Here is an 8,127-nt window from a genome sequence, read left to right on the forward strand (position 1 = left end):
TCATCGGGTTCATCCCCCTGTACTAGGCAGGAAAGACAACTGGGGTCAGGTAACCCCAGAGAGGTGACCATCCAGTCTCCTCTTGAAGATTTCCAGGGTAAGTTATTGCACCACCTCTGGAAGCAGTTTATTCCACAGTCTGGACACCATAACTGTGAAGAAGTTTTTCCTAGTGTTAAGCCTGAAACAGTCTTCCAGGATTTTATGGACATTATTCCTGGTTTTCCCCAAGGGTGCCTTGGTGAACAGTTGATCTCCGAGCCCTTGATGCATTCACCTGATATAGTGGTAAACTGCTACCAAGTCCCCTCTCAGCCTTCTCTTTTTTAGGCTGAAGAGATGAAAGTCCCTCAGCCTTTCCTCATACGGCTTGCTTTGCAAGTCTCTGATCACACAGGTGGCTCTTCTCTGGCCCGTGAGGTGTTAAGGTGAAGCCTGCAGAATCCTCCCTACTCCTTACATTGCTCCTACTGTTGTGACAGGGGCAGTTGGCATCTCTGGGGCAGGACAGTATGATAGGAAGCCTAGTGACCTTGCTGCCCATGCAGCAGCAGCAGTTTGGGGGCTTGGGCAGAGGGGCTTGAGCTGGTCATGTCAGTTTGGAGGGTGTGGTGATTGCTTGAATAGTGATGGCAGTGGACAGTGGGCTCACACAAGGGTGTGGCAGGGTTTGTGCTGCACAAACCGTGTGGTGGTAGTAGCAGTGGAGAGGAGGCTTGTCTGCACAGTGGTGGCAGCAAGAAGGATTGACCTGCTTGTGTGTGTGTCAGGGGGAGGAGAGGGCTGCATGCAGCAGGGGTCCCAGGGAGCCTGTGCAGCCCCCATGGTATACTGCCAATGTGGTGTGCAGTACAGAGCCCATGACCCATGCAGCTGCTATCTACTCTGCAGTTGAACAGCCCTGCCATATGATATACCCGAAGACTTAAGCTAACTAAAGGACTTCAGTCTTTAGGAGACTGCACCATGTTCCACAGACAGAGCACAGAAGAGACTAAGGCTCAGGGATTTGAAATGAGATCTATCTAGGTGATATCAGCCATACCCCATCAGAAAGACGCAAAAATAAATAAATAATCTGCCGGTCTGTCCTGGGAGAAAAAGTCTTTCCAACCTGAAATCCAGTGACCATTTTGACTCGGACCATGTGACCAAGTCATATCCCCCAGGCATCTAAGAAAAGCATTCTTCTTACAACATCAAAGCTTTAAATCCTTACTCAAAGACTTTTTAAAACTGGATGCCCTTCAGAAAGCTTTTACTGAGACCACCTACAAGAAATGTACACTGATCCTAGCATTATTAATTGGACTCCATTGTGAATCCCTGTGTTTTGCACTGTATATAAAATATGTATACTATGTATACACAGAAGTGGTATGGATTTTTTTTTTGTCAAACATGGATTTATAAAAAAAGTCTTCTCCTGGATATACATTTGGAAATATTGCTTATTGCTGTGAGTGGTACCAATGACTTTGTATGGAGCTACTCACAAAGTACGGGTAAATATGATAAGGGAGATTTCTAAAAGCACACAAGGGATTTAGATGCAAAATTTCAATTGACATTTCATGGGAATTGTGCAAATTAGAACCTCTCTCTTAGTGGATAATTATGCATTCACAGAATCTGACCCTGACAGTGCAAACAAATGATCAACATAGTACATAGAAATTTATGTGATTAAAAATCAGGGAACTACTAGAATCTTTCATGTACTCTCCACAGAAGCCATGATATATGCAAACCATGCACACACACAGTCCTTATAACACTCATGATTATTATTAATTATTTATATTAAAGTATTGCCTAGAGGGCCGAGCTAAAATCAAAGCTTTATTGTGCTATGTGCTGTAGAAACAGTATGAAAGAGTTTCTCTGCCCTGAAGGGCTTACAGTTTAAAGAGACAAGACAAAGGAGAAGCAGAGGTGCAAACTAAATTTACCCTTGTTACAGCAGGTGACTCACAGAACTGGCATTATAAGCTAGATATACTGGCTGCTAGACCAGTATGCTATCGTAGGCCCCCTTGAGAAAACCTAGTGTTTATTCTTCGTGATGGGTCTGTGCCTAGGTACAACTTTCCTAGCAGCACTATAACATTTCAAACTCTTGCAACTTTTTTCATACTAGTAGCTTAAAAAATAAAGGGAAAAAAGTAAGGGCAAAACAAATACAAGAACACACCATTTGTCATGCTTTGTTTTTCAGAGCCACGGTGGCAAATGTGCTGTATCCATTAACCTTTTTGCAAAGAGCAGAAGGTAAGCTAGTTAACATTTGACAGCTTTACAGAGTCTATTGACTTCTAATGAAAAATTCACCAGTACAAGATATTTTCTGTATACCTGTCTACTTCATACAGTTTGTCATGGACCCAGCCATTAAAATCTTAATGTTTTACTTTCCCAACCTCCCATATTCTGTTAGTAAACACAAACAGAAGTATCACCATGATTTATTTACTACAAAGGGTTTAATTTGTTCACTCAGTAATCCCACGTTTGAGAAGAACTCGAGTTGTTAGCTAATGGTTTGTGCTACCCAGCGTGCATGTATTTTATTGCAGGGGTATAAGTAATAGTTGATGGGGATTCTATCAGATTCCTTGGTGTTATTAACTTACCTTTACATTTTCTTCATGAAGAGGTTAATTGGTACAACATGTCCTTCTCTCACCTTGGAAAGCATCCAAAAGGCTCCCAAAATTACAGGACGATTAAAAACAGAGATGGTATCATCGAATGTCTGTACTAGGAAGGACAAGGATGCAGGTGCTATAATGATAACTTGGTGGCAGAATCCCAAAGGGGAAAGGGGCAAGAGTAGCTCCCACTCTACGATGTAATCAGTCACTGGACATTCTCACTGGCATATAATTAATAGACTGAGATCTCACACAGTAATTTTCCCTTACATAAGGCTTAACCATAGTTTTAAGGTAGCTCAGCATTCCTAGTATCTACCTGATAGCCCTATAATAAAGAAGAGAATAAAAGAGAAGAAATGCATTCCTTGTCCTAGGTAATTAGAACTTTTCACTTTGTTACAGGTGTCCATGGAACTCACATATTCCATACCATAGCATTTGACTCTTCAGGCCTAAGAAAAGGGATGGAAGTACTGATGAGGAGACATGAATTTTAGATAGAATATTGTAACTCTGAACATGGGTAAAATTTTACAAAGATCATATAGAAGCATTCAGAATTAAGGTGTGGTGACTAATTGAAGTTCACAGCAGCTGTTTCTCAAGCAGTATGGAAGTTTGTATTGTGGACAATTTGCCTAGCATTTCACAACCAGTCTCCCTCTGAGCTGAGCCAATCAGAGCATGGGGAAGAGACAAGAAGTTATAAATACAGGCATTAAAGAAAGGCCTGTTGAGTCAGCAGCTGATCCATGCTGGGTTACAACACCTCTATCACTTTGGTTGTATGCTACAGATTTTTTTCGGCAGCACCTGAAGACCAGTCAGCTATTAGCCCAAAGGTTACAACATTGCTACCTGTGGAGACTGCAAACTGTGTAATGAAAAGATTCTGAAGTGTTCAGAAAAGCCTGAGATGCTGCCTTCCTACTCAAGCTCTGAAGAATTCAGGTGCCACACATGACATATTTTAATTACAGTATAAAGACTTATAAAGCATCTCTGAATGAATATCAGAGGGGAATGTATTTATGTGTGTATATGAGAATGCAGAGAAATATTACATTGGAACCTTTTATTTGAATAAAGAGAGATGTATGTAAAACACAAGGAGGCTTGGAGGAGAACTGTTTCACAGCTAAGATGCATAAGTGACAGTTGTACAGTTTTTAGGGCATCTAAGTCACCTAACATTCTGCTTCAACTTGCAAAAGCCCCCAAAGCTCATGCTCATGCCTAAATGCCTTACATGGCTAGTTTTGCCCTATGTAACTAAGTCTTCCTGGAAATGATTCAGTGCTGCCCAGGAGGCAACTAAATCTATCTGTACTCTGTTGCAATTCAACTTCACCATGGATGCATGCAAGTCCTGGATAAATTACTAGAATTGTAGTTGATCCAAACTCATACCTAGTGGCTGTTTAATGTATGTGCCCACCCTATTTGCCCAGAACCCTACTGACTAGAGACTCCATACCTGGAGGATGTAGGCCCTAAGCTCACTTGCTCCCCAAGGACCTTGTAGAATTAGGACAACATCATAATCATAAGGCATAGGCAAGACTGAAAAAGATAAGGCTGAGAGGAGACTTGGTAGCAGCTTACCACTATATCAGGGGGATACATCAAGGGCTCAGTGAGCAACTGTTCACCAGGGCACCTGAGGGGAAAACTAGGAGTAATGGCTGCAAACTCCTGGAGGACCGTTTCAGGCTCAACTTTAGGAAAAACTTCTTCACAGTCAGGGTGTCCACACTGTGGAATAAGCTCCATCCAGAGGTGGTGCAAATGCCAACTCTGGAAATCTTCAAGAGGAGACTGGATGGTCACCTTGCTGGGATCACCTGACCCCAGTTGTATTTCCTGCCTGGTGCAGTGGGCTGGAACCGATGATCTTCTGAGGTCCCTTTTGGCCTTACAGTCCACGAATCTATGAATCTATGACTGAGAGCACTATTATATTAATGCTTGGCAACTGGGTAGCCAAGAGGAAAGTAAACTTGGAGTTGTAAAGAAATGATGGAAGAAGGAACATACAAGAAGGAACATGACATGATTATGACAGTGCTCTGGCGTGGTGCCAGAGGACTGGAAAAGGGCTGACGTGGTTCCCATTTTCAAAAAAGGGAGGTAGGAGGACCCAGGAAACTATAGGCCAGTCGGTCTTACCTCAATCCGGGGTCAGTTTATTGAGAGAATTATCCTTGCACATGTCCGTGAGGGGCCAGCAGGGGAGATTATGCTTAGGGGCAACCAACATGGGTTCATTAGAGGCAGGTCCTGTCAGACCAACCTGGTGGCCTTCTATGACCAGGTCACAAAATCCTTAGATGCAGGTGTAGCAGTGGGTGTAGTCTTTCTGGACTTTAGGAAGGCTTCTGACACTGTCTCTCACCCCATTCTCATTAAAAAACTAGGGGATTGTGTCATTGACACCTACACAGTCAAATGGGTCACTAGTTGACTGGAGAGCCACACCCAGAGAGTTGTGGTGGATGGGTCTTATTCAACCTGAAGGGATGTGGGCAGTGGGGTTCCCCAGGGCTTGGTCCTTGGGCCTGCACTGTTCAATGTCTTCATCAGCGACTTGGATGAGGGGGTAAAAAGCACCCTGTTCAAATTCGCAGATGACACTAAGATGTGGGGAGAAGTGGGCATACTAGAAGGGAGGAATAGGCTGCAATTGGACCTAGACAGGTTACAGGGGTGGGCAGATGAGAACAGGATGGGTTTCAACACTGACAAGTGCAAGGTACTGCACCTGGGGGGGAAGAACCAGCAGCATACCTACAGACTGGGGAACTCCCTTCTCGTCAGTGCAGAGGCAGAAAAAGGATCTTGGAGTCATTATCGATGCCAAAATGAACATGGGCCTACAGTGTGGGGACGTGGTCAGGAAGGCCAACCGTACCTTGTCATGCATCCACAAATGCATCTCAAACAGGTCCAAGGAGGTGATCCTCCCCCTCTATGCAACACTGGTCAGGCCACAGTTGGAGTACTGTGTCCAGTTCTGGGTGCCGCACTTCAGGAGGGATGTGGACAACATGGAGAGGGTCCAGAGGAGGGCCACCCTCATGATCAGGCGTCAGCACGGCCGATCCTACGAGGAGAGGCTAAGGGACCTGAACCTGTTCAGCTTCCACAAAAGAAGGCTGAGGGCGGATCTAGTGGCCTGTTACAAACTAGTCAGGGGGGACCAGCAGGCATTGGGGGAGTCCCTGTTCCCCCGAGCACTACCAGGAGTGACAAGAAATAATGGTCACAAGCTGGCAGAGGGTAGATTCAGGCTAGATATTAGGAGGCGCTACTTCACAGTCAGGGCAGCTAGGATCTGGAACCAACTTCCAAGAGAAGTGGTGCTGGCTCCTATCCTGGGGGTCTTTAAGAGGAGGCTTTAAGATGATCTGTTCAGGTCCCTTCCGGCCCTACCAACTATGAAACTATGAAACTATTTGAGTCAAACAGGTGGATGGTAGAGTGAGACCTTGCTTCCATTGATGTTTGTTCACTTAACATTAGAGATATTGGGAAAATAGGTATGATACTGATTGGTGATCTCAGATCACTTTGTGCACTACAGCCCAGAGACCCCTCTGACTTGCACTGACCCCACTGGACCAGATCCTGACAACTAATGAAGTTCAGAATAATGCCATAACTTAGAACTCAAGATGTATATCAGTCTTAGTATTAAAGAGCTATTGAATAAAACAGATAAATGGGGCTAGACCCAAGGGTTTCTCACTTTTTAGGCCAGGGCCTACATCTTTGGGCTACAGACTGAGATTTTCTTGCTTGATCACCTTCTAACCCCATGAATCTTTCTCTTTCAGTTATCCAGTGGGCCAGGTTCAAAAGTAGTGGCGTGAAAGATGCTTACAACCATGTCTGCTTTATAGGGATGGGAGCTACGCTGCTTAGTTAGAACATAAGCAGTATAGTTTCAAGCTACATGAAGTAGGTGAAGTCCATGTCCCGGGCAAGTGTTCTAAATAGGGGGCTATTTGTGAAGGACACAGCTGCTTTTGCTGACCTTGTAAACTTCTATCTGCTAGGACAAAAAATCCTTTTTAAGACTCATGTGCCTTATGCAGTCAGATGAAAGTAAGGTTCCAAGCAAATGGATACATCTTAGTACAAATTAAAATTCTCCACTGGAATGAATAGAGCTACTTGCCTTCTGCTTAACTGAGGATTAGTCTCTGGAAGACGTCAGAATGTTCCATTGAAATGTATGGGAGAGATGTGTGTCCCTGCAGGGCAAAGCAGGATTTCTTTCCGTGAGCTGAGTAGTTGTGCTGATTGAAAATATAGGAGAACTATACATCCACATAGGCAAAGCAAGTGGTCTTTCTGATTCTGCTTGTCTATGTGTGGATGCTCTCATCAGCTACACATTAAGGGTGGAATTTTATTACTCTTTGTGCACCTGGCAGTTTTCCAGCTAAGTAGCCCTTTTGGCACTTGCACACAGTTTGTGATTCTGTTACTTAAGCCGTGCAGAAGGGTAAGTGTAGGTTAACCATGCACTTACCAAGCACTTACCATGCAGCTATGTATGCTCAGTGCATGTGCTTAAGTCACAAATTTGTAGCTGGGGAAGAATGTATGACTAGCAGATGTGAGAGGAGGACACTTTGATAGTCCCAGTATGTGAGTGGTTGAGGCATTCACTAGGAAGCATGAGACCCATGCTGTATATCGGCCCCTCCTTACCCAGGATGAGTTTGAACTGTGAGCTTCCTAGCACACTGCATTCTTCAGTGCCCTTTTTAAAGCTGTCAGTGGGCCAGCCAAGATATGTAGAGGCAAAAGGAAAGAAACACACTAGAGGATGTATGGCTCTGCAACACAGATGCTGTACTGGAAAGAAGCAGCTCCTGGCTTCTAGACCAGTTCCTTGGTCCCGGTGGAGCAGAAACTTCCCTGTTGCTTTTTGTACATTTTAGCTAGTGAATGTTAAGTACAAAGTGTAGAGGCTCAAATTTCAAAGGAGCACTAGAAAAGGTATTGAATAATGCTCGACCTGTGGTAGTAGTAAGATCACTGCGCTAGTAAGCAGGAGAGATGGAGATTCAAAACCTCTCTGGCTGAGGGTGGTGGGCTAGAATATGAATCTCATGCTTCCTTGAAAGGACTCTGATTATTCACTTATTAGGACTCAAACATGGAAAGGGGAAGGGAAAGGGGGTACTTATACCATGGTGTACACACACATAATCGGGTAGCTGTTGAGGCAATGAATAGCCTTCTGAGGATGAACAGTAAACCTGTACGCACTTGCTCTTACACACTGGACACGTAATAGAATTGCAAACTGTTCATAAGTGCTCCAGCAGCCTTGATGTCACATGTATTCAGGGCCCCTGTGTTTCAAAATGGCAACTGGGGTGCTTTAACTCGAACAAGCTTTAGTTGAAGCACCCCCGCCACCATTTTGAAGTGTGGGATGCTGAATACAAGAAAA

The sequence above is a fragment of the Alligator mississippiensis genome, chromosome 1, assembly GCF_030867095.1.
Source record: "Alligator mississippiensis isolate rAllMis1 chromosome 1, rAllMis1, whole genome shotgun sequence".
NCBI lineage: Eukaryota > Metazoa > Chordata > Crocodylia > Alligatoridae > Alligator > Alligator mississippiensis.